Source organism: Leopardus geoffroyi, chromosome E1, assembly GCF_018350155.1.
Source record: "Leopardus geoffroyi isolate Oge1 chromosome E1, O.geoffroyi_Oge1_pat1.0, whole genome shotgun sequence".
NCBI lineage: Eukaryota > Metazoa > Chordata > Mammalia > Carnivora > Felidae > Leopardus > Leopardus geoffroyi.
In genome coordinates, this window is record NC_059330.1 from 21471769 (window position 1) to 21499758 (window position 27990).

General features: G+C 48.5%; 1 protein-coding gene and 1 long non-coding RNA gene across 2 annotated transcripts in view; one reads left to right on the forward strand and one right to left on the reverse strand.

The window, feature by feature from the left end:
- Window positions 1–27990, reverse strand: part of ASIC2 (acid sensing ion channel subunit 2) — a 1016483-nt gene that overhangs the window by 667369 nt on the left and 321124 nt on the right. The window lies entirely within an intron of this gene.
- LOC123603330 lies at window positions 14588–16533 on the forward strand. The gene is made up of 2 exons (XR_006714839.1): window positions 14588–15062; window positions 15748–16533. It is a non-coding gene; the product is annotated as an uncharacterized LOC123603330 (long non-coding RNA).

Consider the following 27990-nt stretch of genomic DNA (forward strand, 5'->3'; position numbering starts at 1 on the left):
TAAGAGTTTTGGCTTGACCATAGAGCGTGGGGTGGGGTTTGGGGACCAGAAGGCCTAACTATGTAGTAACTGAATCCATTTCTCCAAGCTTCTATTAGCTTCTCTGAAAAATATGGTGAATCCCTCATCAGCAGGGTTATTGTGAAGAGGAAGGCTTGCTATGTGGATTTGGACCGCCCCCCGCCGCCATGACACTCCCAAGAGTCTCTCTCAGCTCCCATCACAGCTCACCAGAGAGGATCCCTGCTGTGGCAGACCCAGGAAATATTTTTTTTTAAAGTTTATTTATTTGAGAGACACAGAGACAATGCAAGAAGGGGAAGGGCAGAGAGAAGGACAGAGAGAGAATCCTACGCAGGCTCCACATCATCAGCACAGAGCCCAATGTAGGGCTCAAACCCATGAAACCATGAGATGAAAACCTGAGCTGAAACCAAGAGTCGGATGCTTAATCAACTGAGCCATCCAAGCGCCTCCAGACCCAGCAAATCTTAGGAGCACACAGAGCTGTCTCCAGGCAGGTCAAGGGCCTGGGAGGAGAGGCACAGACAGTGTCTGCCTCCGTGGATGCCAGACCCCTAAGCATCCTTTATCCTGGCTCCCCTTTTTGGACAAAGAGGTGCTGGTGGGTGAAAGCATTTTCTCCTTGGGGGTCAGAATATCTAGTCAGATTTTTTGGTTCCTCTTCTGATGGCTACACATCACTGACAGTCTCTGGGTGCTACGTTCCTCATTTGTGAAGTGGGAGCATCAATACTCATTGTGCCTGTCACACAGGGCTGACAGGAAGATCCAACCGGATGAAGGAGGCGGAAGGCTGCGTGGATGCTGGCGTGTTTTACATGTGTGAGCCCGCCACGTTCTGGCCTTGTGCCCGCAGAGTCACAGCTTTCGGTGAATGGCAGATCCCAAAACTCGACACCCCAGAGAGTTTGAGGGAACACAGAGATATGACGGCGCCAGGGCCGGGGTGATGAAGAGTCAGGCCCCCAGCAACGTCTCCAGGCAGTGCCGGTGGCCAGACTTATCTACCTTGGCTCCTGAAATGTTTGTGTTTGATGCTGATACCACTGACCATGACAGACAACGCGATCCTCTCCTGCTCTCGGCAGACACAACTGCCACATGCCCAGCCGCAGCGCTGGACTGCCCGGGCTCAGGCAGGCTCAGCACTGATTCCCGATGATTTTCGGGCAACCCCCCGGGGCCACCATTCCCAGAACCCCTCCCAGAGTTTAGCTGCTGTGAGCTGATGATGGATAGAGACGAGACGAGCATCTTTAGTTGGGCGGCCTGGGTGGTGGAGGGGACGATGGGCAGCTGGCAGCAGAGGTGTGGAGGTCAGTTTCAAACCAGGCTATTCCAGGTGTTCAGTGCAATCTGGATGCAAGAGAGCAAGACTGGAACTTGAACCACCTGCTTTCACAGCCTCGTGTCTACCCTACCCTCTGGCAGCTTCCCACTATGCCATGGTCACACATGCTTCCCTAATGCACAGGCTATTTCCCTCCGCCTTTGCCTTCGCCTTTCCCATCCCCATCCCCTTCTCCTTCCCCTCCCTCCTCCTCCTCCTCCTCCTTCCCCTCCTGCTGCTTCTTCTTTTTGGTTTTGTTTTGTTTTGTTTTTGTTTAAGCTGGCTGGCTATCTCCTACTTAGAAGCAGTTAAAGCACAATTTCTGGAACCCCCTCCCCAGCCGGGTGAGCACGCACTCATGCTGTTGTGCTCTCTCTTGTTGGCTTTATCGTAGGTTATTGGAATTGCTTGTGGTCGTTTTGAGCTCCTTTACCGGGGGCTTACATGACACAGTTGGTGGGCAGAGAAGAGGGAGAATGGGTAAATTAACAGAATAACACAAGAAACATCTGGAATATACAGGCTGTGATTTCACCCGGGCCACTCTGGAGCGTGGCATCTGGGAAATGGGCAGGGTGGCTCAGAACATAGTCGCCCTCAGTACAATGGAGTCTGGCTTTCATTAGTCACAACCGAAGCCACCGGGAATTTTTTCTGACCAGTCAGCGACACGAAGTGCCCGGGCCACCATCCCCCCACACCTCTGGCACACACATCTTGCCTGGCACAGGCTGGCAAGCCCCCCAGTCAATCCTCCTGGCCCTCTGGACCAGGCTGGCACTGATGCCTGCTGTTCTCGTTTCCTGGCAACTTTATTTGCTTTCTTCTTCTTCTTTTTTTTTAACATCACCTTTTTAAAGAAAAAATTAAAATACAGCTGGTACACAATGTTACATTAGTTTCAGGTGTACAACATAGTGACTTGACAAGTCTATCCGATACAGCTGCCATCTGTCACCGTATTACAATGTCCTGCAACTTTCTGAGGATAATGTTTTTCTATAGATCCTTCCAACTGCTATTGGTAAATCCTACTAACTTGCTTGTCTCCTGCCACTGGCAGGAGCTTCCCAGCCATACTCCCATAACCTGCCTCCTTTGTCTCCGTGGCTGGTCCAGTTACCAACCTCTCGCTGCCATTAGAAAGAATCCTGGACTTGGAATCTCCACTTCCAGATGGCAGCAGGGGTGGGAGGGCGGTCTGTGACCCCCTCCCCAGCAAGACAAGCCATTATGGTGAAAACGATTTCAAAAAGCTCAGCTATCTAAATTCTCTGGAAATGGTCCCCAGGGCACCTATGGCACAGGAACAAACATTTATTCAAGAACATCTACCGAAACGCAGTAAGAAACAGACTGAGTCACAAACGGTTTCCTATCTCCAGCCCCCAGCTCAGCCTGACAGAAGCTCCACTCTGGTCAGGAGTGACTATGAAGATGACGCTCCCTCTCCCTTCCAGTCCCCATCAAGGATTATCATACGTCACCTTATTAGGAGGGACGTGCCACTGGTCTTACTCCTCCCCTCCAACTCCAAACCGAAGAGCCAAAATTTCTGACGTGTGCGGAGGAGAGGTTGAGATTCCTTCCTCTACACGGCCGTCACTCACAGGATGGAGACTCAGCCCCAAGTGCATCAGGTTGAGGGAACTGGGCCCCCCGTTATCCTAGCCCCAGCTCACTCCCAGGGCAGGTTTCACACTGGGAAAGTCAAGCCAAGGAGACAGAGGCTGCCACCGTACCCAGAGACCAAAGTGGTGGCTCAGAGATTTTTCCCAGAGGCAGAGGGAGAGGGAATCCATAATAAGAGAGCTGAAGCTCTCTTCAGAGAACCTCACTTTATCTGAAACAGCGTGGGAAAGTTCAAGCCTGAAGGTGCACTTGAAAACAATAATTTCTCTTGGGGCACCTGGGTGGTTAAGCAGCCGACTTCGGCTCAGGTCACAATCTCATAGTTCGTGAGTTCAAGCCCCTAGTCAGGATCTGTGCCGATAGCTAGGAGCCTGGAGCCTGCTTCAGATTCTGTGTCTCCCCCTCTCTGTCTATGTCCCTCCCCTGCTTGCACTCTCTCTCTCTGTCTCTCTCTCAAAATAAAGAGGTAAACATTTAAAAAAAAAAAAAAAAAAAAGGAAAACAGGGGTGGCTCAGTCGGTTAGGTGTCCAATTCTTGATCTTGGCTCAGGTCATGATCTCATGGTTGGTGGATGTGAGCCCCACATCAGGCTCCATGCTAACAGCACAGAGCCTTCTTGGGATTCTCTCTCTCCACCTCTCTCTTTCTGCTCCTCCCCTGCTCATGCTCGTTCTCAAAATATATAAATCAACATTAAAAAAAATTTTTTTAAAGAAAACAGTAACTTCTCTTAATTAGAAACAACATGCTTAACCACATACTAAGTAGTGCACCAGAGAGCACTAGGTAAAGAGAGAGCTAAAGAGATCCCACCTGGGGTCAGAATATACCATAAGAACTAGCTTCAGAAACTACCTTGGCACTAACTTAATTGGCTCAGACTGCCAAGCAATTCAGGTTTTTCATAGTGTGATGGGCAAAGGAGTGGCCTGAGCAATTTCTGTATCTCAGGATGTTGTCGAAAATTAAGAAAGCAGCCAGTAATGACAGCAGTAATTAGTGGAGCCTAAAGGCTAGTTATGATGCCAAATACCTTAACAGACAGACAGGTAAGGAGGTGGTCAAAGAGAGCTCTGTGAAAACTACTGTCACTATTAGCTGAGGGTGACTGTGCATACACCCAAGGCAGTGCTCTCTGAGAGTGTCACCAAACACTCCACACCTCAGGGAAAAGAGAATTCATTAAAACAGCAAGCCAAGTGGCAAAACAATAAATAATAAAACCACAACAAAACTAAACCCTGGAGAGGTGAGATGAATCAGTATCCAGAGCTGCTACAATATATTACCTAAAATGCCTGGTTTTCAACACAAAATTACAAGTCACGCAAAGACGCTGGCAAGTGTGACCCATATGCAGGAGAACAGCAACAGACACTGTGAAAGGTGTGAAAGGGATATTCAAGGAGCAGAAAGAAAAAAAAAATCGGTCAATCAAGAATCTTTTATATCCAGCAAAACTATCTTTCAAAATGAGCGTGAAACATCTTGCCGTACTGTGCCTGATCCTGGGGCTCCTTTGTCCACACATACCTGGCTCCCTTTGCTTCTGGATCGAACAAGGATTGTGCTGCTCCCTGCTCTCACTGTTGCTGTCAGGATGTGTTATCTTTCTCCGATTCTCCCCAAATGCTGTTTTATTCCCTGTGGACCCCATAGAATGTGAGATTTAGAAAGTTCCTAAGAAGCATTTGGGCCAATCCCTCACCTAAAGATGAAGAAAGTGAAACCTAGGGAGGAAGTGACTTCTCTTAAGCCACTGGCCTAGAGAGTGGAAGAGCCTGGACCAAGCCCCTCAGGACACATCCCTGCAGGCCCTGAAGCCAGCCTCTGACAGGTGGGCCTCACTTCAACCCTCTCCTCTGACATCTTCCCCATGTCTGCAGGTCACTTTGACATCAGTGAAAGAAGACAATGCTTCCTGAGTGTGTCATATGAACCAGTTTCTGTGTTCTCATATGACCCTCAACAACCATTAGGGGAAGATACCACTATCATTCCCATTCCACAGATGAGGAAGTAGGAACCCAATAAGGTTAAGCAACTTGCCAGAGTGCACACACCCCGACTGCAGTAGAGTTAGGTTTGAACCCACTCAGTCTCTCTGCAAAACCCACCCTTTAGCCTGCCAAGCTCCTGGGGCAGCTCCTCTCATCTCTCACCTCTGTAGCCATTGTCCTCCTAGCCCCAGTGGCCTCGTGCCTGCCTCACGATAGCCTCCCGCCGAGTACCGATCTTGAGCTTCTTCCTTTCAAATGTCCCCACCCACCATGTCTGGAACTCTGGAACCTCTGCCCCAAACTCCTATCTTTTCCTTTTCCTCCTTCCATGCGGGGGACCTGGCCTGCATCCCGAGCAGTTCATGGGACTCTTTCGGCCTCATCCTGAGCCTCTGTGAGAGGGGACACAGCACAGGTGCTACCTCACAGCACTGGTAGGAGGATGAGGATGCTGATAAAGAAAAGGAGCTCATCTTGCAAAGCGGAACTTCCTGAGATAAGGGGACATGACAAAACAACAGCTGGGACCCCAAATCATTAACTCACCTGTGAGGGGGAGGTTGACAAGACGCTGGTCTCTGCATCCCCATCCCCACAGGTAACATGAAACAGGAGGGGCCGTACCCTATGGTCCCTTCCAGCTCCCACCCTCTGGGTCACGTGAGAAATGAAGCTGCCTTGTAATTTGCAGGCTGCCTTGGGGCTCCAGCACTCTAGGATGATGAATGGAAGGCTTTATTATGTCCTTTTCTTACTCCGTGTGCCTCTTAAGTGATTAGTGTAATGCTTGGTACACAATAGACTTTTAATTAATATTTGTGGAATGCATAAATGCATGAACCAAGGAAGGGCTCCAGCAGGAAGCGACCGGAGCCCTGTGTGACAACAGTGCCCGTTGGCACATCCCTCCATTCCCCTGTCACAAGGGAAACAAGGCACTGGCAGCTGCAGTGTGAGGGCCCAGGGCCTAGAGGGGACGCTTGGCACAGGCTTTATGCCCCCGGATGCCCCCTCCAGACGTGAGGAAAGGAAGCTGGCATCCTTCTCCGTCTTCGCTTTTTTTTGTCTCCTAAGCAGGTGAGCTTAGGGGATGTAGCTAGGTGACCCCGGAGAGAGAGCCCCATGTTGTCGTTGGGGCTGCAAGTGAAAGGCCTCCCTTTGGAAGTCTGTGAGCAGGAAGGTGGTGATTCTCCCTCCTGGGGATGCCTTTCTTCCTGGCTCCCATCTCTGGTTCTGCTTCCCCCATCACCCCTGCCCCCCAGGAGCACAGGGCCCCTCTCTTTCTCCAGGTCACTCATCCCTGCTTGGTCCAGCCCACTGCCTCTACTGGGAGGAAGGAGGGACATTCTCCCCAAGGACCACAGAACAGTGCAGGTGGGGGCTCATCGGATGGTGGGGGAGGGGCATGTTTATAGCCAAGCTCCACCCTTCCTCCCCATACCGTGGGCCTCAAAGTCTTTAACCTGGGTCCCCATAGTGAAGTGAACCTTTTGAATGGCCCAAACCGTAGCAGCAACCCCCATGCACAGATCTGGAGCTGGCCTTGACCACACTCAGTGCTTCTCTCCTCATCTCCAGGGCTCCCTGCCACACCACCTATGGTCCCCACCAGATTGCGGCTACTTGAAGGAGGCGACGATGGCTGGCATCTCTTTGCAGTGGGCCAGGGCTTAACACAGTGCCCGCTCCCCAGCAGGAAGCCAGAGGTCAGTGTCACTGTCCTGTGAACCCTGCCTGGCTTTCTCCATCTTCACCCCGGCCTCCTAGGCTCAGGCTGCCCTGATTTCTGAGCCAATCCCACTCCAGTGTGGCCTGTGGCAGGTGCAGGATTTGGGGCCCAGCTTTGTGATCCTAGAAATCTGCCAACTTGAGAGCTTACATAGGTGAGCCTTGGGAACACCAGGTGCCATTCTCATGCCAAGCCCGCCCCCCCCCCACCCCTGCTTCCCCACTGGGCTGGACTTAATGCCCCCCCACCTCAGTTAGGGACCAGCTTTGGTCACCTGCCTGTCTCTTTGATCTAAGCACCCCTTCCCAGTTTACCATTCATTCTCTCACTCTTTCACCCCCAGCTTTCTGATACATGTTCTGTGCCAGGAGGAGGGAATGAGGTTGTGATGTGTGGGTCTGCACAGTTCCTGAGGCTCCAGAAAGTCAAATGAGAAGCAGTCAGATGTGATGGAGTCAGGAGACCCAGAGGGCCCTTGTCTCCCTTAGCCGAGAGCTCCCCGGACACCAGGGAACCCCTTCCTCTCTCCTGAACTTTGGCTCATCACCCTTAAACAAGCAGTTGCAAGGACTAGAGATGGTGGTTCTTAAAACTTAAGAGTCTGATGAAAACAGGACTGCTTCCAAAAAAAACAGATGTATTCAGAGATGACATTTTGCAAAATGTATGAAAAGCACTTAGCTGACCCTGGAACCAGGACTGGGATGGTCTCAGGGATTTCCAAGTCCTTCAGTGACTTAGAGCCCAGAGCCATACAGTTGATAACTCCAGCACCCGTATGGAGTGCGCCCACTCAGACGTCAGGTTCGTGTTTGTCTCTGTTCTTAATTTTTTTGTTTGCTTCATTTTGACCTGAAACCATGGTGACATCAGGCATTTTTTGACTGGGTCCCGGCCGCACAGCAGAACAGATGCGTGATTTCTGGTCTTCGGGACAGGCATCCTCCTTTCCAACCGCACTGAGCAAGCAACAAGCTTCTGGCAGCCAGAAGGGGGTGGGAGTGGGGACTGATTCATCTTCCTAATAAAACCCATCCATCCAGTTTCTAGAGAAAACAGATTGGAGATCTCCCCAGAGCTAGACGTGGGGAAATAAAGTAATAACGTTATCAGTCTTCACAGAGCTATTTAAATACAGATTGGGTTGCTGGGGAGATAAAAGGGAGCCCCTTTTGTTATGAAAATGAAGGGAAGTAGGAGGGTTGAGTTTCTGTTTTGATATGCTAATGAGCGTGATCACCTCCTGGGTGGGGACCGCTGGGGAGGCTGTGTTGCCCAGCATATTTATTTGTGCAGTTTAATTTAACAGCTAGGCTACAACAGGGCTGCAATAGGGATTGTGTAAAGATAATTACAGTCCCATTATTAATCAGACGCCTGCGGGAAGCAGCTTGCTGCCTTGCTGCTGCCTGGGCTGAGCACGAATCTGCAAGCCGGCCTCGACACAGCACCATTGTGGTCTCATTCTGCCATCTAGTGGCCACTTCAGGAATTGCCCGGGGGGGAACGGAGTTCAAAAAAACCAAAAACAAAAAAACAAAAACCGAAATATTTTGGTTTCTTTTCAAATGGTGCCAGCCACCTCCTAGAAGGAAAAGAAACTGCTGCCATTTCTGAAAAAGTAAGACACAGCCTAGCCTTTGGAAATCAGGCAGCCAGTCTTCTTTTTAGTGATGATGCTGAATCAGATCTGAAAGCGTAACTTGCTCAAGGACACGGTTTTTGGCGGGGATTAGTATTTTTAATTTCAAATCCATTGATTTTCCTAAAATGCCAGTGTATAGAAACACAAATATTTCTCCAACCCTTCATGTTTTCCGTTTTTCCAATGCATACATGAATGAATGATTCAGTTCCTTTCATTCCTGTACAGGCAGGAAGGAGGGACTCACCCTCTTCCTGCCTTTCCTCATCTGCCCTATCTATTCTTGTTTTGTTTTGTTTTTATTTTTTTAATTATTACTTTTTATTTTTTTTTTTAATTATTTATTTTTGAGAGAGAGAGAGAGATCACAGGGGAGGGACAGAGAGAGGGAGACACAGAATCCAAAGCAGGTTCCAGGCTCTGTCTGAGCTGTCAGTACAGCCTGATGCGGGGCTTGAACTCATGAACAGGGAGATCATGACCTAAGCTGAAGTCAGTCACTTAACCTATTGAGCCACCCAGGTGCCCCTGCCCTTGTTTTTTCTTACGCAGCTTGTGTGAAACTCTTCCTGTCCACCCTTCCCCTCTTCCTCTTGCTTACCAGCATCCATCCGTCCTTCCCAGCCCATTCTCAGACTAGGTGGAGGGTCAGATATGGAGAGAGAGGGGGTTCTTTGTAAATTCACCAGGCGAAGGTTCCCAGCAACTGAGCTCTGGACATTCCCATAAAGTCACAGGCATGCCCCAAAGTCACCCAGGTAGAAGCAAGCCAGGTCTGGTCACTACATCCCCTGGGAGGCCACTGCCCAGCCCCTGGCTGAGTTCCTGAGGAGCTCCTGGGGACAGCTGACTGTGGACACATCTGTGTCCCCAGCCGGAACGCTGTTCTGAATAGAACTTGTTTGTGTGACATGTCATGCATTTCTGCTCAGAGTTGCACGCACACAATCACGAGGGCCTTAGCTGGCTTGCGCTCCGTATCTGGCCTCGGGATCAGAACTGGCCCTTCTGTTCCTGACCCCAAGAGGGTTCGTGGTCCTCACATTCCTCCTGGAGCCAGACCAGGCTGGCCCCCTGGGATGGATCTGGGAGGGGAGAAGAATGAACAAATGCCCAGGCTCCTCGGATTGTGAGATACGACGAGAAAAAAACCCAGTTTGCTCAGGACTGCACGTAGGTCCACTGAATGATGCACCACGGATCACACACGGGTAGTATACATATTGCCCTGGTGGGAATAGTTAGTTGGAAGCCTCACCTGAGGGAAGATGCTCTGCTCAGGACCCTCAGTGGGGACTCGAACCAGTCATTCACCACGGGCCTTCCCCAGCCAGAAGGTTGGATGTTGCGAGAACCCGATTTGATGTACTAACCCTTCTTTGTTCTTCTCTGTACTTCTCCCCCTCTTTATGTGTACTCTGACTGTTTAATTCCGTAAAGCCCCTCTCCCTTGTCATTAATAAAACTTTCCTCCACGAAACAGAGCGTGCCGCTCTCAGGAATTACTATTTTTCAGAACAAACACAAGCTCTGGAAGGGTGGCCGCTGGGTCTAATTGCCGTCGACATTCTTTATCAGAAGGAGTCCAGCGTCTAAGGCAGGGGATTTGCTCAAACATGAGTATCAGATAAAGAGCAGATACAGCTAAACAATAGCTCCCAAAGCACATTGGCCCTAATCCCTGAAGTTTGCGAATGTTACTTTATATGATAACACGGACTTTGCCAGTAGGAATAGATTAAGGATTTTAGGGATAAGATCACTCTGGATTATCCAGGGGGTTGGGGGCAGTGTCATAAACAGTGTCCTCATAAGAGGAAGGCACAGGGAGTGTGGACCACAGAAGAGGAGGAACGGATGAAAAGAAGAGATGACGGTGATGGAGGCACAAGCCAAGCAATGCTGGGGACCACCAGCAGCCAGAAAAGGCCGCGAACACATTCTCCCCAGAACCTCTCCGGGAGAGCAGTGTCCTTGGTCTCACGTTGGTTGCAGCCCAGTGAAACCCACGTCAGACTTCTGACTTCCGGAACTACAAGAGCGTAAACTTGTGTTGTATTGAGCCACTCGGTTTGCGGTAATTTGTTACAGCAGCAGCAGGAAGCTAATACGGTATCTTGCACTGGGGACAGTTTCTGCCTCATTCTGGGTCTTTCTGGGTATTTCTCTGGGCTGCCACCTCGGCTTAGTGCCCAGATTTGGTCTGGTAAAGTTCCTAGCCAGAAGAGTCCCCTGTGGCCAGGGCGAGGGGGTGCCCTTCCCAGCCGGGGCGGGGAGGGGGTGCCCAGAAACCTCTCCTGGGTGCAAGTGCAAGAAAGTAAACCCCAGCTCTTGTGCAGGGAGTTCACACGCACGGCAGGACAGGGGAGGGCACGTTTTGGCTACCGCTGGCAAAAGGGGAGTTTGAGCTCTGGTCTGACATAGATTCCCCCCCCTCCGCCCCCCCCCCCCCCAGTCTATGTGTGGGGACTCATCCCCAAGCTCTTAACCTTAAAGCCACCAGCACAACCACTTTCTAGTGACAAGGGGCATTTTTGTTAGACAATCCTACAGAAAGGACTCATTATCTGAAGGACTGGTTCCTGAAGTCCCACTGCTGTATCTGCCAGCAGCTGTCTGAGGGCTAAGGTTGGCTGTGCCAACAGCACTGGTCAGCACTCACTAACTGGGAGTGCCTGCAGAGCTGCCGATGGCCCCTGGTCAGGTGCTATGGCCTAGTGAAGGGCTGTGCCACTCGTCCCATGGGTCTGTTAGAAGGCTACGTCATGTTCATTGGTCAAGTGTGTTCAGATTGCCCCAGGCAGATTGCTGGGGTGTGGTTGTTCAATTAAAAGGGGAATAGAAAGCAGAGTCGCCCATTGGCTGGACTGAGCATTCACCATGTGCTAAGTAAGATCAGAGAAGATGTTTCTTTCTTTCTTTCTTTCTCTTCTTTCTTTCTCTTTCCTTCCTTCCTTCTTTCTTTCTATCTCTCTCTTTCTTTCTTCCTTTGTTCCTTTTATTTTTATTTTTTTAAACATTTATTTTTGAGAGAGAGACAGTGCAAGCAGGGGAGGGGCAGAGAGAAAGGCACAGAGTCTGAAGCAGACTCTAGGCTCTGAGCTGTCAGCACAGAGGCAGATGCGGGGCTTCAACTCACGAACCGCAAGATTACGACCTGAGCCCAAGTCAAACACTTAACTGACTGAGCCACCCAGGCATTCCCCACCCCGCACCCTTTTTTTTTTTTTTTTTTGGAAAGGGAGAGACAGGGCATGTGAGCAGAGCAGGGATAGAGGAGAGAGAGAGAGAGAGAGAGAGAGAGAGAGAGAGAGAGAGAGAATCTCAAGTAGGCTCCACACTCAGCAGAGAGCCCGATGCTGAGCTCGATCCCACAACCCTGGGATCATGACCTGGGCTGAAACCAAGAATCAGAGCTCAACCGACCGAGCCACCCAGGCGCCCCCGGAAGGTGAGGCCCAACACCTTCCCACTGTGCATTTTCATTCTGGCACACTTAGGTGCACATCACATCAAGCAACATTTCTTCATTAATGGCTGCCCCCCTCCACCCCCATTCTCCCACAAACTCCCTGAGAGCTGAGACGAATTTTCCTTTCAAGATCATCCAAACCTAGCACCGATCTGATAGATGTCATCACTCAACAAAGGGCACTGAGTGACTGACTACAGCATTCATTCTCCCAGTGATATCCATTGAAAGGTACAATTCTAGAAGCCTCTGAGAGGCCCCACTAGTCCTGAAGACACACGCTGCAGACTCTTGGGCTGGGCTCCAGGAGGGTCAGTGCTCAGGGAGCTGCTGTGTGATTCTCTCAGTGACCCTGGATCCTCCCGTCCCTGTCCTTCCTGGGCCCAAGGAGAACCAGGAATCAGAGTCTGATGGATTCATTTCCTGGGGCCGCACATTATCCTAGTGCTAACAGTGGACAAAGTGAAGACGCTTTCCTCCTTGGGACCTTCTCATGTCCCTCTTGTGTCCTCCAGCTGGAGTGACAGCAGCTAGCCTCCCTCCCTAGCTGGCATCAGCCTCCTGTTCTTTCTCTCCCATTCTCCCCCTGCAGTTTGTACCCTGTGGCCTTGATCACTGTGGGGAGTATAGGAGCTTGATGGGGGAGGGGAGCTCTTTTCTGTTTAAACCCACATAGGTTTTCGCTGGTCCCCCAACAAATAAAGTTCTTAGGCCCCTTACCCCACGTTTCTAGAAGGCTACACATACAACACACAGCTCAAAAATAAATGTGGTGAAATGCTCCTCTGTAGTCTGCCCTCCAGATCCACTGATCAGCACCTACATAGAACTACCTGGAACCCTAAGCATCTGTTTTGTGATTGACAATGTCTGGTCCCCGGACACACTCCTGCCTATCTCTCGCCCCATGGCCTCCAAACCAAAGGAAGCTGTCTTGGAATTCGAGGCTGCTGTGTGGCCGTGCGGATAGAGACCGTGGAGGGTATGAACTGCAGAAGCCTCGGGGTTAGCAAAAAGGGAAAGCCATGAACTTTTCAAATCCCTCTTCTCAGACGGTAGGGCAACAATTGATTCCTGCTTAAAGAGAAGGTCCAAGCTATTGTTTCTTTTGTTGTCATGTGTCGTTCTGGCAGAACCCATGACTTGGTGCGGTGTTTACAAAATCACAAACGTAAGAGAGGCGGCTGAAGATCGTGTCGCAATAAGAAATAACTTTATTCTGAAATGTGTGTGGATAGTGTGTATGTGTGTGTCTATATAAACAGGAGTCAGTGACAATCATAACATAAGTGATAGTGTATTGGGGTTCAGAACAGAACCCATAAGATATTAGGGGTTTATAGAAGAGGAGATTTATAATAGGGTTTGGCTCATGCAACTATGGAGGCCAAGAGGTCCCAGAGTCTGCTGTCTACAAGCAGAAGAGGAAAACCAGTGGTGGTGTCCAAGGCAGGAGAAGACGGACGCCCTAGATCAAGCAAAGGGAGAAAATTCACCCTCCCTCTGGCTTTTTGTTCGATTCAACCCGTCAACAGGTTGGACAAGGTCCACCTGCATCAGTGACAGCCTCTTTCTTTACTCAGTTGACTGATCCAAATGCTAATCTCTTCCAGAACACCCACACAGTCACACCCAGAAATCACGTGTACCAGCTCTCAGGCCATCAAGTTGACACATACAATTAACCATCACAGATAGTAATTTTTGATGACACTTACATATTTAATAATATCTTTTGAGACAATGACCTATCACATATAGCCCCTTTGCAGTGTCTGAACACAATAGGTAAAATTCATGGTCTTCTTCTGAAACTAAGAATTATTTTCATTAATGTGTTTATCGACAATTCTAGTTGCTACTGTCTCAGCAGAGCAATCTGTCCAAACTGGAATTAATAATGATAATAAGAGAGTAAGAATTACAAATACTCAGGAGAAGTCATCTGATTTGATATGACTGCCAATAAAACACGTCTTAGGTGAATATATTGACTATTAGAAGGCAATTAGTGCCTTTGCTGAAATGAAAGCAAGAAAAATAAATTTTATGTAATAAATGTATGATATTTATAAGTAACGCATGTTTTTATTTTATTACTCCTCTGAATCTCACAGTAGCACCAACAGAACAGCCACATGTGAGCAATAAAAATTGAATGTAGTCATCTTTGATATTTTGCCTTCAGTCATATACAAACCACAGCCAGATTGTATGTATATATAAAGCAAGATGTGTGTATAAAATTATATATATGTGTGTGTGTGTATATATATATATATATATATATATACACACACACACATACACACCACATAGATGCATATATATGTGTGGCAAGACTTTATATATAAACATTATATATTTTCACGTGTAAAACTCTAAATGTATACATTTTATACACACATGTAGCTATATATATATATATATATATATATATATATATATATATATCTAGATATACCTGTATCTAGAAAGATAGGTATGATAGAAATTTATAAAGATATATTCTTCAAGGCAAGAGGACAGAACATATTTTATTTATTTGGGGAAGGACTTGATTTTTGCCCCTTGAATATTTAAACTTAAGGTCCACCAGCCTCCATTTGCTTTCGTGCTTGAGTCCCCCAAATTTAAGAGTGGGTCTGCCCCCCGCGCCTGACTTTGCAACAAACCTCTGAAGTACAATACGTGTAGCAGCCTGAAAAAGAGGAGGTTCCTCCTAAAACATGTGGTTAGCAGGCTGGTCTTGTACTCTGTGGCAGAACTTTCCGGCTGATGCAGCCTACAGAAATCATTTTTACAATGCGTTTGCTTCACCTGATGTTTTGGGTTCAAGGGACACCATACGGAAGTACCACTGAGCACAAGGATGTGACAATCAGGTGACTGTCACTTTGCAGCTGCTCCATGAAGTCACAGTGCCCACTGGTCTGCATCCACTGGCAGACAGTCCGCTCGCATAGTCCTTACCAAACGGACACATGCCTGACCTCTACCCTGGGCACAGCCGACTGGACCAGCCGTGGATGCCGGGCTCAGTCCAGGCCAGTCACATTCTCTGTCCCGGGGACAAGTTAGCTGCAGGCACTGCACGTCAAGCTGTGTTTGAGAGGAGGAGGCCTGTGGGGGCCCCGTCTGGAGCAGGGGAGCAGGCATGGATGGAAATGAAGCAGGGAGGCCCTCTCAGAGAGGAAAGAAGGCGGCTGCAGACAAGTAGAGAAGCAGGGTGAGTGACGGTAGCAATGGACAGGAACCTCGGTCCGTGATTTCCAGTCCCTGTGGGGCCTTGGCATCCATCCGATATTTTTCTGTCCCTCTACTTTGGGACATTCTCTGTTTTAATGAAGTTAGTCCTTTGCAATGATAAGACCTGAATGAGACAGAGAAAGTGAAGGGGAGGAATAAACTCGACCGAGGTTACACAATCAGGTTAGAACCAGACTCAGACGTTCCGACTCCAAGTCCAGGGCTCTTTCCCCTCAAGCACGCTGACCCGGTTTCAGCTCATCGTGAAGAGCCGTCAGGGTACACGTGGCCTTGACTTTGACTCCCAGGGGGTCAGGGATCACAGATCCTGCCCCTCATCCTCTCTCTAGGGGGTTGGCATTACACCTGGTGCAGGGGCTGTTGGCTTGGCGAGCAGCCCGTGGTATGCTTGCTCCCTCCCCTGCCCTGGTAGGTAGTTCAGTCCACCTTCGTCAGCCCAACGACATCCTCTGGTTCCATGTCAGCAGGGCCTCCCTCTTCTCCCCAGGCGCTGGGGACACACTGCCTCATTGCTCACTAGTTTCCGGTTACTCCTTCCCGTCTTTCTGAAAAGGTGCTCCCGGGTCATCGGCTTTGGCCAAAGCCACAGGAGTAGAAGTGAGCCCATGTACAACACACTACGTGTTCTTTTCCCTCTGCCGCAGCCACGGATCATGTTCCAGTAGTCGCTGCCCCTTCACGCCGGGTCCCAGGGTGGGGATGGTGCAGAGCACAGCCCTGGCCAGCCTGTGCAGGAAACCTCTCAAGCCACCGAGTCGTGCTGGTTGATTGTTCCTGTGGCACAATCTGGGCGGTTTCTAACTGATACAAGCTGGGCCCCTTCTCCCCATCCTCTTCCGGGCAACCCTTCTGATGACCTTTCAGTGCTGGGTGATTTCTCCTGCAGCACATCCCTCCGGAGGACTGCTCCGCTCCCCCATTCTCAGGCCTTTGCTAGTTGGCGTCCTTCATTCCAGAATGTTCTGTCGTGGAGCAGTCTGCATCTTGGACATCTCAGCGGTGCATACGGCGGAACCAAGCCCTTTGTTTCCATCACGACCTGGCTCTCTTCTCTTTCCCCTCTATTTTTCTGATCTTTGCCTTCTCTCTTCTGCTCACAGGTCATCAGCCTTGGCAGCTTCTGGCCGTACACGTATAAAACAGCCTGCTCATCAAACAATTCTCAACCTGCACCAGGGTTTGCACCCCTCACCCCTCACCCTACCTGCTCCCGGAGGAGAAAGAACAACAGACGAAAATAACCACGATGTTGACAGAATGGAACTTGATAGTGTACAATGGTAAAACAACTTCCATTTTTTTCTCCCTCTCAGGACTATCTGACAAATCCAGTCTATCAACCCTGTCTCCCCACCCACAGATGGTATCTCAGGCAGGTCCCTCCATTTCTTGTCACTTTCAGGAAATTAAAACCCCTTTGGTCACTGCTAGTCCTTAAATGGTCTGATTTCAGCGATAAAATGTCCAGTCTCTTGTAATTCTTAAAACTTGGAACTTCAAGGGTCTTTCCAGTCTCCCTGGAAGCCTGGAGTGGGTAATGCCAGTGTGGTTGGGTTCTTTTCTTTTTCCACCTCCCCTGATGATTCCTGATCCTTCCAGAAAGAGAATGAGCTTTTGGAGAACAGATTGGGGGCATAGATGTTTCTACTTGACAGATGCTGTCATGATTTGGTTTTGGAGTAAGATGGGGTCAGAGGCTATTCAAAAAAAGAGGACGTTTCTCTAGTCACATTTTGGGGGGCCTCTGGGGGCCCCTCTCATGGGTTTCACTGCGCTGTATGGCTCTTCAGCGTGGGCAATGTGCTCCCCGTGAGATCTCCAGTGGGCACCCCGCCATGACGTTTTCCCCAGAAGTCACTTGGGACTGCCCCCTTGCTCCCGCAGGCCACCTCTTGACAGGGCCCTTCAGGAGAGGTTCCTTAAAGGCAATGGCACTAGCTAATGTCTCTGCAAAACACAAGGACAACACACTTCAAAGAAATGTCCTCTGCTCAACTTCTAACCTCCACCCTATATCCCTCCGCCAGGGTATAGAGCTCAGGGTTGAGCTCATTGCTGGTGGCCCCCTGAGCGTGTCATGGTCAGTTAAGCACTTTGCTCTGAAATGTGCAAGTGTATTCCACTGTGGCTTAGCTTTGACCTTGAGGGAGGGGGTAGTTCTCAGCCAAATCTGAAGAAAAATAAGGATTATTAGAATGAGATCATATGTGGAGAGTTAAGGCCCATGATTCCAGTTTGATCCCTGGTGAAAAGAGCAGAAGACCTAAGCTGTTACTGGCTCATTCCTGGGTGTCAAGACAAATGTCCCTGCCTCCCTAGTACACTGTCTTCCCTTATTTCCCAGTTGATTCTGACGCTTATGAACTCTGATTACATATAGACATGGAGTTGGCAACAACACACGGAAGCCTAGATGGCTTCCTGTAATTGTTAACCATCATTAAACAAAACACACCCGTCGCTATTTGCCCTGGAGCAGTCCGTGCAAAGCTGTCCTTCTGAGAAGCAGCATGAGCGCAAATCAGTGCGTGGGATCCAGAGCCCCCGCCCTATGACTTTGGATTTGAGGCGACCATTCAAAAGCTCCATCTCTTCTGGGGTGTCTTCCTGTGAAAGGCATGGTCTTCTAACAGCACTCCCACCTCACCCCGAGCAAGCTTCGGATCAAGCCATTCTCTGTGATTTCTCCGCGGCTTTCAGAAGTATCCTTCTTGTGTGTTGTGGGATCCATGTTTCAATTCAAAGCACTTGGAACATTCGTTTTGATTTTAGAGAAAATCTGCTCACCTTTTTGGGTGTGGGTCGTTTGGCAGATTTTGTGTATATACACATGCGTATATACATTTCACAAACATATATATGTGTGTGTGTGTGTGTGTATATATATATATATATATATGAACTAGTAAATGCAAGAATGAAAACATCCCCAATGCTACTTGAATCAACTTTGATTAACATAAAAGTCAAAACCAGAGACCACACTTGAGTTTTGAGCAAGAAGTCCTAGAAACTTTAAGATTCTATTGACACAGTCCTTAGAATACAAGGCGTGCTTAAATCAATTACACATGTATAGACACAGATGCCAGAAGGTTTGAGGATACCTACATACCAGTTTCTAAAAAACTAAGTTAAATATCTGCTCAGTTTATATCCTGTTATTATCAAGTGCTTTCTAAGCCTACAAAAGGGCAAAGTATTTATTCCTGTCTTCTTGAAAACTTTGTTTTAAAAGTTCTAAGGCCAATTGATTGTAACCTTGAGACTATTAATATTTAAGACACTACATTTATTAAAATATTTGTTCTGAAAACGGTGTTAGTTTACTTGAGGCTGTAAGCTTTATTTGCCATAGGCGGTGGATTTTATTCACCAATCTTGAGATAATTAACCCGTTGACTGTGGCTTCATTGATTTAGTCCTAATTAACTCAAACAGTGTAACGTCTGCATAGATTCTCTTACGAGTGAGAGCATAGCTAAAGGCATTCGTTTTTGTAAAAAGTTACATAAACATTTTCAAAAAGTGACTCTAACAATTTAATTTAAAACACCATGCAGACTTCTTCTCCTTATGGAAGTGATCTAGAATCACTGAGCTTCAATACCAAATACTTAGAGTAATTACATCACGAATTTACTTTTGCTTCTTTTCCTCTGAATCCAAAATTTCTTTTCCTCTGAACCCACCACCAATAAGCATGGAAATGGAGCCCAAGCTGCACAGATAAAGAGCTGGCATTGTCTGTTGATCTGAACTTCACTTCCATTGAACGACTTGTACTGAATCTTACTGTCCCAGGCCCCATAGTGGACACAGGGGACCCAGAGATGACGGACAGATGTGTCCCACGTGGGTTCTTCTTTTATGAAGCCTGAAGGCCTTTATTCATGGATCCTTACTGCAGATAAGGATATTTGCATATAGTTGCAGGGATCATTCGCCACCTTAAGCTATCCAGAAAGACATCGAGAATTTATTTACTAGCTCTTTCCTAGTTAAAGAACCTTGAGTCAGGAACAAGGGATGATCTACTCTCAAAATGGAGAAATCAGGTTGTTATCTCTTTGTTCTGTGAGTTGGCTGAGAATTGGTGGGTTAAGAGGTGGGTGGGAAGGGCCGTTCTGTAGAAAGAATGTTTCCCAGGGATGGAAAGCCATTTTGGCCCTACACCTGCCACTAATTTCCTTTGTGGCCCTTTGATAAGTCACTCTCCCCTTCCAGCCCTCAGTTTCCTCATGTGTCAGATAATGAGGCTGGATGGGGTGACCACCGAGGCCCCTGAAAGTCTTGAGACTGTAGGGAGGAGTTTATGGGATGGGATGACTGATCGGTTTGGACTCTTGCAAAGATTCCATACGTGGCCAGCCACCTGGGTCCTTATTTCTCTCACCCAGCTCTGTGGTGGGCTTCGGGGAGCAAAACAAGAGGTCCAATCCCTAAGCTTAACTGTTTCCTTCTCCACCGATCCAGTTTTGATAAAAGCTTTTATTTGTCGAATTATTTTCAGAGCAAGCTTTTGCCACTGGCAGACTGGAGTTCGAACCCCAGCCCTGCAGAGTCACTGTTCACTTCCCTGGGCCCCAGGGTCTCCCTCTGTAAGACGAAAGCTGGCTTCCCACAGCCAGTGTAAAAGTCAAGCAGGAGAATGCATTTGTAAAGCCCCTATACACAGTGGCTGCACGAAGCAGAGGTCAATACGTGCACATTGTTGTCCTCTTGGCGACTTGTTACCACTGCCCCTGGACAAGGCGCCCACGATCATTCCGGGCATGCAGTAGAAACTCACTCCACACCAGCTCTTACTACTGTTTGATGATGCTAATTTCTCTCCCAGACACCCCACCACACTTTCCAGGTTGTAAATCTGCCTCTCATCCTTCTAGCCAGCTGCCTCTTGAACGGGAACCAATTCTCTGTAATCAAGCCTGGGGAGACGGCAATTCCCTGTCTCCACATCTGCTGGGTACTCACAGCTTTGTCGCTCTCCTTGGTTAGAATTGAAATACTTTATGGCATTAATGCTTCTCAGATTGAAACCTGCAGGCTTGGTTTTCCAATTTCCCCCCTGGGACCACAGCAGAACTTATCTTCCAGAAGACAGACTAATTGTGAGGTCCCTGACGAGGCCCTGGATCCTACTGGTTGGCTGGCTGAACATCTTCCGGCAAATGAACAAGTGTTATCGAGGTGGGATTCGGTCACCTGTGGTTGAAAGGCTATCAACAAGAAGGACACCAGGGACTAATACTGCTGAAAGGGCCAGCAGAGATGGGGGTGTCACATTTATTGCTCGCGACATGCCAGGCACTGAGCCAAGAGCTCTGCTCCCAGACAACTCTGGGATCCAGGGTAAAAATAAAAATACTAACTCGATATGACAGTTATGCAACTGAGCGTTCAGAATGGGTGCTGGCCAGAGGCCCCTTCCGGTGCATTCTGTGTGAATACCAAACCTGACCAGGACAGAATTATCATGATTCCTCAAATCTGCTGATGTGAAAACTGAGGACTGAGAGGTTAAGCAACTTGCCCAAGGTCACCAAGTAAGTGCAGAGTCTGAAGGGCAGCCGGGATGCGATCTGCTTGGGACACCTGGGCTCCTTCTCTTCTCCCCCCTCCCTCCCACAGGCCCCGATTCTGTCCGCCCTGCATTTTCTTTCTGACAACGCATCTACATAACATCTCTTGTTCCCATCTCATTCTCCTTCCTTTGTATGGATGTTCTTTGAGCCTATGCCTGTGGGTAGAAATTGAATCCAAGCTGAGGCCCCGTAGAACTTCCATTAGCATTTTTCAAGGAGCCTCAGAACCGGTTTTGCCTAAAGGCGGAACTTTTAGGAGTTTCTGGCCCAGGACTACGAGGGCCCTTCCCTATCTCTAGGCACAACCAGCAAAGGTTCACGGGGAGCTGTCAGTCAGAACAGCAGCAGGCTTCACTTTCATGCATTCATGCTTACACTACCTGAAACTTGACTTGAAAAGGAACCAATGTTTTCTGGGCCCCGACTATGTGCCAGGCACCCACCCACATGATCACATTGAATCCTAAAACCTGTCTCACCATGGGATCACCGGGGGCCGAGATTCAAATCCCAGCTCAGTTACTTATTCAACCTCTTTTGTCAGTTGGAAAAATGGACAGCAATGCTTTCTACCTAATGAGGTTGTTGGTGGGGTAATACACAGAAATATTTCTCATTCTTTTAAAAAAATTTTTCTTAATTTTTTCTTTCTATTTATTTTTGAGAGAGAGAGGGAGAGTGTGCGCAGGGGAGGGGCAGAGAGGGAGGAAGGCACAGAATCCGAAACAGGCTCCAGGCTCTGAGCTGTCAGCAGAGAGCCTGATGTGGGGCTCAAACCCACGAACCGCGAGATCATGACCTGAGCCGAAGTCAGAGGCTTAACCGACCGAGCTACCCAGGCACACCTCTCATTCTTTTTTATAGATACATCATACGCCATCGGAAAGATGCATCATAATTTACTCCACCATTTCCCTAATGGTGGACATCTAGGTTGTGTCCAGGCTTTGTCATATATTTTTAAGAATCTGTTTTATACCAATGGGAAAAGTAAAGGAGTATACATCATTTGGCTTACAGACATGACCAATGCTCGCAGACTGTCAGTATAGTGGGCAGTCTATATCTCAGCAGATCGCAGGGGTTTTAAGTGAAGGACAGTAGAGTCTACTTTAAAAAAATAATGAAGACATTGTTGACTTCCCAGTTGTTGATTCACAAGTGGAATAAAATATAAATTCATAGCTAAGAAAGAAAAGAAAAAAAAAGAAACTAGACACATAAGGTGTTTAGCATAGTACCAGGCATACAGCAAGTGCTTCATAAGTGGTAGCTGCTGTCATTGTCCCCACTGGGGACGAGAACAGTGAGGAAGGCTCAATGCCCACCCTTAAGGGCATCTAGCACACAGGCAGCCGAATCCTCCTGACTCCCAATACATTATGGCAGATGATCTTTCTTTGCAAAACGAAAATGAAAACAAACAAACACAAAAACCCAAAATACACAAAAAAGCAACAAAGCTTTTAACTTGATACCTTTTAAGTTTAAACTGCACAGGAGTTGAAAATCTTTCAGAAAATGAGGATTTAACTACTTTTTTTTTTTTTTTTTTTTTTTTTAAGTCTACAGCTAACTACCTTTGTCATTGCTCTGGAGGAAGGGGCTGTCAGAAAAAAAGCGGTAACAAAGGGGCAGAGCTATGTCTTTGCTAATAACTTTTCACACCCCAGCTTGCCGTTAGAACCTCCCAAGGCAGGGAGCCTGCTGCCCAGCTGAGCAGGGAATTAGCTCGTTCCAGCTTTTGGCAAAGCCACAGATTCATACACGGGGGTGGCAGGGTGGGAGTGAACAGAATTCGTTTTGAGAAAATCATTCCAATCTCTTCCCTCATTTTCTCAGTTATGCTTCCTAATTTGGGGGTACCTTCTCTGTGTGGAATTGTACCACAGTGGGGAGGGGAAGGGGAAAGAGAAGAAACTTGCAAGGATGGAATGAATGTCCCCGAAGGTCTGTACCCCATTCGCAGATTTGGTCTTCACAGCCATCCTGTGAAGTCTGCAGCGTTATCTCGACGTCACAGTCAAGAAACCTCAGACTCAGGGAGGGGAGGTGACATTTCTATTGGCACACAGAGGTACAGTCAGCACAAGAGCTGTGGGCTCTCCAGCCCCCAAGCTCATATTCCTCCCACTGTATCAGGCTTTCAAGAGGTAGGGAACCGGCTTCCTGCTCTGGCCATGACACTAATTCATTATTTCAGAAGCTTTCTTTTCTTCTCTCAAGGATCCTTATTATGCAATATGATGGGTCAAGGGAAAGTTTGGGTGAGATCAGATATGACTAATGGATTTCACACAAAGGGCAGCTCTGAGCTGGATGAGATTCTGAGGCAGCATGTCTAGCCTCATTGGGAGAGAATGCTGGGATTGATTTGTGATGTCTGCCTTGGGCACATCTGTGGGTGGCTGGGAATGTTTCACTGAAAGTGCTGTGATTGTTATTCTTATCCCCATAGCACATTGCAAGATGGCAGCCTCCCCCCCACCCCCATTTTTAAGCAAGAGGAAAACAAAGAAAAGGGAAATGAGGAAGGAATATACGTGTATTTGGAAAGCAAAACATTTCTCAGAAATTCCTAGCAGCCGTCTGTTTGTGTCTCATTGACCAAGATCGTGTGGCATGGTGACACCCAGCTGAGTGGGAGTTTGGAAAAATAAGCATTTTGACTGGATCCACTTTTACCCCTCAGAAAAATTAGGATTCTGTTAAGTAGAAAAGTGGAAACTGGATATTGGGCGGGAAAACAGCAGTGTCTGCATGTGCACCGTCCCTGGATTGGATAGCTCCATGGTCCCTTGTAGCCAAGTCAGCCATCTGACAACTTGGCAAATTCAGTTCTTCTTGGGTTTGATGGTGTTTTCTTCAATGAATATGCACTGCCTGGTGCAGGAAGGATCTTTAATGTCGAGATATTCAGTGTGAGCGAATATACGCCAATGGGACAGTCCCTGGTAGTTTGATCCAGGAGGACAGAGAATCCACGGGACAGGAGTCCCAGCGAGCAATGCTCAGAAAACAGTGGCCTGACCGACCACAGCACAGCATCCGAGGATTGGCAGTGATCCCACCCAGGCCTGGAGGAACAGGAGAGAGATAACAAGGAGAGTTCATGGCCGCGCCGGAGGACCAGGGCAGAACTCAGTCCCCTGACTCCCGGAGAACACCACAGTGCATGGGCATCCGTGTCCGTCTTCACGGGGAAATGTGTGTCCTCACGTTCTGAAAGTGTGTGTCCGTGGTGAGACATTAGAGTCAATCCACAACGAAGCCTTTCTTCACAACTGGATACGTTTGGTGAGTGACAGATATGTGAGCAGATGAGAGGAGATCTGTCAGTGCAGAATGAACGAATGAAATTTGAACTGAGATCGAAAATCTAGGCAGGAGTTAAGCTGGTGCCTATAGAAGCGTCCAGTAGTGTGCATGCCTGTGGTGTGTGCATGTGTGTGGGGTGGGAGAGTGTCCCCGGCAGAGGGAACTGAATCTACAAGAAGCCACAGTCCTCTGCCCCCTCCTCCTCACAGGGACTGTCACCCATGCTCCGCTCTTCCGTGCTCTCCTGGGGACAGCGCCCTTGGCTGGGCCTCTGGTGATTCCCAGATGACATACGGTCACCTGCTACCCCTGGAATTCAGACTGACAACCGGTCTGAGCTGCGGGCCTGGGGCCTCTGTCAGGAGCAGCCCTGACATGGGTGGAGGGCCAGAGGATCTGATGGGTCCCGGGTGAGGGAGCAGAGGCCTGGGCACGATCTGTGGATTTTTCACATTCACTCTGTGACCTTAGGCAAAGCACGTTTTTGCACTTCAGTCTTGTTGATAAAATTAGAGTTTTGTGACACTCTCCACTTTAACCCTTAGCCCAAGGCCACCACTTTAATAAATAATAATAATAGCAATTGTAGTAACAATGTCTGCTTTGCCACTGGCTCAGTTTGGCCTTTTCCTCTCTCCATGGGTGACTTCCTGCCTCCGGTCTCACTCTCCATTCCATTACCCACACAGAAGCCAGAGGGGGGATCTCCCTGGGGAATACTGTGATCCTGTGGCCCCTCAGAGAGCTCCACAGTGATTTCTGTGACTGTCTTCCATGAGCTGGCTCCTTAAGGCAGTCCCGTCTCAACTCCCACCCCACTTCCTACCCTCTGGTCATCCGTGAGCTTCTCAGAATGAGTTGGGCTTCTTCCCCTCTGGGCCTTTGCCTGTACCCCACCCACCTGAATCTCTGGATGGATGGATGGATGGGACAAGGGGCAGGTGCATAAGCCATATGGCTCTGGTTTCCAAAACTATTATCACCACTCATCATTCTCAGTGCCTTCATCTGTGCCTCATAACATGTCATGATGGAGGTGGCTGAGACTACCTTGGGATTCTGGGGTAAAGTTGTGGGGACGTGTTCCGGGGCTTATCACGACCAGCATGATATGGTCCCTGGATACGTGACACATGGAAAATCCCAACCTCCCTCCCACTCCTCTTGCCCATCATGACACATCCACTTGAACAACTGGGCTGCAGCCTGAGGTCAATATATGGGCCTGGCCCTTGTGCATACAGGGTTTTTAAACTGGCTACTTGGAGATCTGAATCCAGCCTGCAGGGTAGCAGCAAAAGGGATATCTCCTGGCTTGCTACCTTCAGCTGGAGAAGGAACATCCAAATTATGTCAAGCTGGGGGAAAAAAATCACACACACACACACACACACACACACACACTGCATACAGATTTCCTTTGTGACATTACTAAAGGTCCTCCCAGGCGCCTGGTTTGGGTTGTTATAACAAGACAATTATGTGGTACCAACTGCCCCTTTCCTCCCCTAAGTGAATTGTGGCACCATTTCTTGTAGGAAGCCTTCCATGATTACCTCTTTTCTTTCCACTCCCCTACACTGATGCTGCTCTAGTCCATTTCAATGACGAGGTGTGTGCCAATGGGATTCTTCCCAGAATGGAAGTATCGATTCCCTTACCCAAATGTCCCTCCCCTGGGGAATAAGAGGACAGGGAATTTGAGCCTGTGTGTCCTCAATGCCCGGCTGTCATCCCCGCTGACTCACTGAGCTACTGAGTGGGGGCTTCACTCATCTCAAGCTTGGTTCTTTCTTTCTCAAATGGGGATGAGCAGCTCCTGTTGGAGACCTTGGGAAGGAACCCAGAAGAGTTTGGAGATCCTTCGTGAGTACTTGCGAAGCGAGTGTTTGCTTCCAAACCAGAAGTGTGAGTGATAAAAAGGAAAATACCGATGCTGAACACACAGAATATACCCAAAAGAGCAGGGCTGTGGTCAAAGCATCTCTGTGCCAGCCACACCTCATCCCCATGCCCTCATTTGTTTACCAGACTTCAAGAAGCACCCGTCAGCCTGTTTGTCGGTGGATAGGCATAAAACAATTTTCATGCCTTAGAGTCGCACTTATTTTTTTTTTTAAACCTCAAATCCCATTATCCATCGAATGACTTTGGCCTAGAAAGGAATTTTGACTATTTTTGAAAATCAAATTCACTTCCTGGGGTTAAACACTTGCTACCACTGTGATAATTCAAGAGTCGATTCCCCACCAATTCCTCCTTCGTCTAGAGGCATCCTGGAATCATAGGAAGAATTTTAGAGTCCGAGGGTTGGGATTGGAATCCTGGATTCCTCGCTTCACAGCTGGGTAGCGTTGGGCAAGTGACCTAACCTCTCTGAGCCTCCAGGTTCCCATCTGGAGGACAAGAGCCCCTATCGAATCTCACAGGTGAGAGAGAACAAACAGTAAATGAGATAGCATCCAACTGCATGCATGGTGTATACACATGACATGCCAGTCGCTTCCTTCTTCCCCTGCCTCTGAATGCCACCCAGTTCTGCCTCCAGCTGTGTGGATAGGGCACATAGGCTCCTCTAGCTGGTTCATAAGTACCCTCATCCTTATTCTACATACATACTCCTACATTGACACTTCCGGGGCACAGCTGTGCTGACTTGTGCATTCTTTACAGTGCTGGTGGGCTACTTAGCACATAGTGGGTGCTCAAAAAAAAAAAAAAAGAAAAAACAAGCCCTGTTTCAAGCCTGTTTCAATGAGCCCGGTAGGTCAGAAGTGCTAAAGCCACTCCTCATAGGAGAGTCGCAGGAATAACTGAGCCATGCAGCAGGCCTTGCAATCAGAGAAGGATGCCATTTCCAGGGTAATAAGTAACTACTGGCAGTCATTTTGTAAACACATTTGGCCTCCTGGGGTGTCTGCTTTGAACCTCTTACGGACTGTAAATTCTGGTGTTCCTTGAAGAGTGGTTTTTACCCTGCCTTCCTGCAGATGCCCTCTAGATGGCGGTGTTCAACACAGATAAAGCCCTTAAAGCCTCTGGAAGCTCACAGAAGGGAGGAAAAAAAAAAATCTCTTTTTATTATCAATGCATTAAGAATGAATTTATCATCCTGGCTCAGCAAAAGCCTAGTTATTCGGTAAGAAGCTTTATCCCCAGCTAACGTGCAGCTTAATCAGTTCGGTTAGATACAAAGCCAGCTCAGGCTTTTGTCTCGTGCTCAGCATGAATACGCCAGCCTTCCTAGCCTCAGGAACTCGGCTTCTCCCCAGGATCCTCGGGCTGGGAGGTGACAGCAGGGTGTGGGGGCGATGGGCAGATCCAGAGGGGTCTACACTCTGAAGTGAGAATGAGGGGTGGGTTATCCAGCAAAGGGTTTCTGATCGAATGGTACAGATAATAACAAGTAATTGCCCCAGATGCTTACTGCACGCCAGGCACTGTCCAAATGCCTTCCTGTTCCAACTCATCTAACCCTCATCACCTTGTTGTATAGACGGGGAGACTGAGGTCCAGAGAATGAGTGAATCACACGAAGCCCCCTGGCTAGCTAGTGGGTGACAGAACAGGCATTGGACTCAGACCTGGCTACAAAAGCCATGATCTTAACTGTCAGACCATGGGTGGGCTGAAGAAACACTCCAACCCTCAACATTTGCCCACCCCATGTGGCCAGAATGTCCCCCCTCCCACCCACAAGTGAGACAAACAAGGGAGGTGGAAAACCCCATTACAAGCTCAACCCTGTTGGGGAAAACAGCGCCAAGCACACCCCTCCACACCTCTGGGGCAGATGACATAGCAGAGAAGCTGGAGAAACTACGGGTTGTTGGAAAAATGCACAGAGGGACCTGACTTTGAATCCAGACTCAGCCAGTTTTCTAGGCAAGTTAACAACATCCTAGAATCTCAACTAATTCCAAGGGTGCAATCCAAATGGCGGGGGGGGGGGGGGGGCGGGGGGGGAATCTAGGCAGCTGC